The sequence below is a fragment of the Rutidosis leptorrhynchoides genome, chromosome 2 (assembly GCF_046630445.1).
Source record: "Rutidosis leptorrhynchoides isolate AG116_Rl617_1_P2 chromosome 2, CSIRO_AGI_Rlap_v1, whole genome shotgun sequence".
NCBI lineage: Eukaryota > Viridiplantae > Streptophyta > Magnoliopsida > Asterales > Asteraceae > Rutidosis > Rutidosis leptorrhynchoides.
The window spans coordinates 459611405-459617404 of NC_092334.1; positions in this window are offsets into that span (position 1 = coordinate 459611405).

Sequence of the window (6000 nt, forward strand, 5' to 3'; positions counted from 1 at the left end):
ATGTTGGTGAGTTATAGGTTTAACCTATATATATCAAATCATAATAATAGACCACAAGATTTCATATTTCAATACACATCCCATACATAGAGATAAAAGTCATTCATATGGTGAACACCTGGTAACCGACATTAACAAGATGCATATATAAGAATATCCCCATCATTCCGGGACACCCTTCGGATATGATATAAATTTCGAAGTACTAAAGCATCCGGTACTTTGGATGGGGTTTGTTAGGCCCAATAGATCTATCTTTAGGATTCGCGTCAATTAGGGTGTCTGTTCCCTAATTCTTAGATTACCAGACTTAATAAAAAGGGCATATTCGTTTTCGATAATTCAACCATAGAATGTAGTTTCACGTACTTGTGTCTATTTTGTAAATCATTTATAAAACCTGCATGTATTCTCATCCCAAAAATATTAGATTTTAAAAGTGGGACTATAACTCACTTTCACAGATTTTTACTTCGTCGGGAAGTAAGACTTGGCCACTGGTTGATTCACGAACCTATAACAATATATACATATATATCAAAGTATGTTCAAAATATATTTACAACACTTTTAATATATTTTGATGTTTTAAGTTTATTAAGTCAGCTGTCCTCGTTAGTAACCTACAACTAGTTGTCCACAGTTAGATGTACAGAAATAAATTTATAAATATTATCTTGAATCAATCCACGACCCAGTGTATACGTATCTCAGTATTGATCACAACTCAAACTATATATATTTTGGAATCAACCTCAACCCTGTATAGCTAACTCCAACATTCACATATAGAGTGTCTATGGTTGTTCCGAAATATATATAGATGTGTCGACATGATAGGTCGAAACATTGTATACGTGTCTATGGTATCTCAAGATTACATAATATACAATACAAGTTGATTAAGTTATGGTTGGAATAGATTTGTTACCAATTTTCACGTAGCTAAAATGAGAAAAATTATCCAATCTTGTTTTACCCATAACTTCTTCATTTTAAATCCGTTTTGAGTGAATCAAATTGCTATGGTTTCATATTGAACTCTATTTTTTGAATCTAAACAGAAAAAGTATAGGTTTATAGTCGGAAAAATAAGTTACAAGTCATTTTTGTAAAGGTAGTCATTTCAGTCGAAAGAACGACGTCTAGATGACCATTTTAGAAAACATACTTCCACTTTGAGTTTAACCATAATTTTTGGATATAGTTTCATGTTCATAATAAAAATCATTTTCTCAGAATAACAACTTTTAAATCAAAGTTTATCATAGTTTTTAATTAACTAACCCAAAACAGCCCGCGGTGTTACTACGACGGCGTAAATCCGGATTTACGGTGTTTTTCGTGTTTCCAGGTTTTAAATCATTAAGTTAGCATATCATATAGATATAGAACATGTTTTTAGTTGATTTTAAAAGTCAAGTTAGAAGGATTAACTTTTGTTTGCGAACAAGTTTAGAATTAACTAAACTATGTTCTAGTGATTACAAGTTTAAACCTTCGAATAAGATAGCTTTATATGTATGAATTGAATGATGTTATGAACATCATTACTACCTTAAGTTCCTTGGATAAATCTACTGAAAAAGAGAAAAATGGATCTAGCTTCAACGGATCCTTGGATGGCTCGAAGTTCTTGAAGCAGAATCATGACACGAAAACAAGTTCAAGTAAGATCATCACTTGAAATAAGATTGTTATAGTTATAGAAATTGAACCAAAGTTTGAATATGATTATTACCTTGTATTAGAATGATAACCTACTGTAAGAAACAAATATTTCTTGAGGTTGGATGATCACCTTACAAGATTGGAAGTGAGCTAGCAAACTTGAAAGTATTCTTGATTTTATGTAACTAGAACTTGTAAAATATATGAAGAACACTTAGAACTTGAAGATAGAACTTGAGAGAGATCAATTAGATGAAGAAAATTGAAGAATGAAAGTGTTTGTAGGTGTTTTTGGTCGTTGGTGTATGGATTAGATATAAAGGATATGTAATTTTGTTTTCATGTAAATAAGTCATGAATGATTACTCATATTTTTGTAATTTTATGAGATATTTCATGCTAGTTGCCAAATGATGGTTCCTACATGTGTTAGGTGACTCACATGGGCTGCTAAGAGCTGATCATTGGAGTGTATATACCAATAGTACATACATCTAAAAGCTGTGTATTGTACGAGTACGAATACGGGTGCATACGAGTAGAATTGTTGATGAAACTGAACGAGGATGTAATTGTAAGCATTTTTGTTAAGTAGAAGTATTTTGATAAGTGTCTTGAAGTCTTTCAAAAGTGTATGAATACATATTAAAACACTACATGTATATACATTTTAACTGAGTCGTTAAGTCATCGTTAGTCGTTACATGTAAATGTTGTTTTGAAACCTTTAGGTTAACGATCTTGTTGAATGTTGTTAACCCATTATTTATTATAACAAATGAGATGTTATATTATTATATTATCATGATATTATGATATATAATATATCTTAGTATGATGTATATACAGTTAAATGTCGTTACAACGATAATCGTTACATATATGTCTCGTTTCGAAATCATTAAGTTAGTAGTCTTATTTTTACATATGTATTTCATTGTTAATACACTTAATAATATATTTACTTATCATTTAACATAATTAACCAAGTGTATCAATATCTTAATATGATTCATATGTACCTAGTAAGACGTTGTTATAACGATAATCGTTATATATATCGTTTTCGAGTTTCTTAAATTAATAGTCTCATTTTTATGTATATAACTCATTGTTAAAATACCTAATGAGATACATACTTATAATAAAAAAATGTTAACTATATATATAACCATATATATGTCATCGTATAGTTTTTACAAGTTTTAACGTTCGTGAATCACCGGTCAACTTGGGTGGTCAATTGTCTATATGAAACATATTTCAATTAATCAAGTCTTAACAAGTTTGATTGCTTAACATGTTGGAAACATTTAATCATGTAAATATCAATCTCAATTAATATATATAAACATGGAAAAGTTCGGGTCACTACAGTACCTACCCGTTAAATAAATTTCGTCCCGAAATTTTAAGCTGTTGAAGGTGTTGACGAATCATCTGGAAATAGATGCGGGTATTTCTTCTTCATCTGATCTTCACGCTCCCAGGTGAACTCGAGTCCTCTACGAGCATTCCATTGAACCTTAACAATTGGTATCTTGTTTTGCTTAAGTCTTTTAACCTCACGATCCATTATTTCGACGGGTTCTTCGATGAATTGAAGTTTTTCGTTGATTTGGATTTCATCTAACGGAATAGTGAGATCTTCTTTAGCAAAACATTTCTTCAAATTCGAGACGTGGAAAGTGTTATGTACAGCCACGAGTTGTTGAGGTAACTCAAGTCGGTAAGCTACTGGTCCGACACGATCAATAATCTTGAATGGTCCAATATACCTTGGATTTAATTTCCCTCGTTTACCAAATCGAACAACGCCTTTCCAAGGTGCAACTTTAAGCATGACCATCTCTCCAATTTCAAATTCTATATCTTTTCTTTTAATGTCAGCGTAGCTCTTTTGTCGACTTTGGGCGGTTTTCAACCGTTGTTGAATTTGGATGATCTTCTCGGTAGTTTCTTGTATAACCTCCGGACCCGTAATCTGTCTATCCCCCACTTCACTCCAACAAATCGGAGACCTGCACTTTCTACCATAAAGTGCTTCAAACGGCGCCATCTCAATGCTTGAATGGTAGCTGTTGTTGTAGGAAAATTCTGCTAACGGTAGATGTCGATCCCAACTGTTTCCAAAATCAATAACACATGCTCGTAGCATGTCTTCAAGCGTTTGTATCATCCTTTCGCTCTGCCCATCAGTTTGTGGATGATAGGCAGTACTCATGTCTAGACGAGTTCCTAATGCTTGCTGTAATGTCTGCCAGAATCTTGAAATAAATCTACCATCCCTATCAGAGATAATAGAGATTGGTATTCCATGTCTGGAGACGACTTCCTTCAAATACAGTCGTGCTAACTTCTCCATCTTGTCATCTTCTCTTATTGGCAGGAAGTGTGCTGATTTGGTGAGACGATCAACTATTACCCAAATAGTATCAAAACCACTTGCAGTCCTTGGCAATTTAGTGATGAAATCCATGGTAATGTTTTCCCATTTCCATTCTGGGATTTCGGGTTGTTGAAGTAGACCTGATGGTTTCTGATGCTCAGCTTTGACCTTAGAACACGTCAAACATTCTCCTACGTATTTAGCAACATCGGCTTTCATACCCGGCCACCAAAAATGTTTCTTGAGATCCTTGTACATCTTCCCCGTTCCAGGATGTATTGAGTATCTGGTTTTATGAGCTTCCCTAAGTACCATTTCTCTCATATCTCCAAATTTTGGTACCCAAATCCTTTCAGCCCTATACCGGGTTCCGTCTTCCCGAATATTAAGATGCTTCTCCGATCCTTTGGGTATTTCATCCTTTAAATTTCCCTCTTTTAAAACTCCTTGTTGCGCCTCCTTTATTTGAGTAGTAAGGTTATTATGAATCATTATATTCATAGATTTTACTCGAATGGGTTCTCTGTCCTTCCTGCTCAAGGCATCGGCTACCACATTTGCCTTCCCTGGGTGGTAACGAATCTCAAAGTCGTAATCATTCAACAATTCAATCCACCTACGCTGCCTCATATTCAGTTGTTTCTGATTAAATATGTGTTGAAGACTTTTGTGGTCGGTATATATAATACTTTTGACCCCATATAAGTAGTGACTCCAAGTCTTTAATGCAAAAACAACCGCTCCTAATTCCAAATCATGCGTCGTATAATTTTGTTCGTGAATCTTCAATTGTCTAGACGCATAAGCAATCACCTTCGTTCGTTGCATTAATACACAACCGAGACCTTGCTTTGATGCGTCACAATAAATCACAAAATCATCATTCCCTTCAGGCAATGACAATATAGGTGCCGTAGTTAGCTTTTTCTTCAATAACTGAAACGCTTTCTCTTGTTCATCATTCCATTCAAATTTCTTCCCTTTATGCGTTAATGCAGTCAAGGGTTTTGCTATTCTGGAAAAATCTTGGATGAACCTTCTGTAGTAACCAGCTAGTCCTAAAAACTGGCGTATGTGTTTCGGAGTTTTCGGGGTTTCCCACTTTTCAACAGTTTCTATCTTTGCCGGATCCACCTTAATACCTTCTTTGTTCACTATGTGACCGAGGAATTGAACTTCTTCCAACCAAAATGCACACTTTGAAAACTTAGCGTACAATTCTTCCTTCCTCAATACTTCTAACACCTTTCTCAAATGTTCACCGTGTTCTTGGTCATTCTTTGAGTAAATAAGTATGTCGTCAATGAAAACAATGACAAACTTGTCAAGGTATGGTCCACACACTCGGTTCATAAGGTCCATGAACACAGCTGGTGCATTAGTTAAACCAAACGGCATGACCATAAACTCGTAATGACCGTAACGTGTTCTGAAAGCAGTCTTTGGAATATCATCTTCTTTCACCCGCATTTGATGATAACCGGAACGTAAGTCAATCTTTGAATAAACAGACGAGCCTTGTAGTTGATCAAATAAGTCGTCGATTCTCGGTAGTGGGTAGCGGTTCTTGATGGTAAGTTTGTTCAACTCTCGGTAGTCGATACACAACCTGAATGTACCATCTTTCTTCTTGACAAACAAAACAGGAGCTTCCCACGGTGATGTGCTTGGTCGAATGAAACCACGCTCTAAAAGTTCTTGTAATTGGCTTTGCAGTTCTTTTATCTCGCTGGGTGCGAGTCTGTAAGGAGCACGAGCTATTGGTGCAGCTCCTGGTACAAGATCTATTTGAAATTCAACGGATCGATGTGGGGGTAATCCCGGTAATTCTTTCGGAAATACATCGGGAAATTCTTTTGCAATGGGAACATCATTGATGATCTTTTCTTCAGTTTGTACTTTCTCGACGTGTGCTAGAACAGCATAGCAACCTTTTCTTA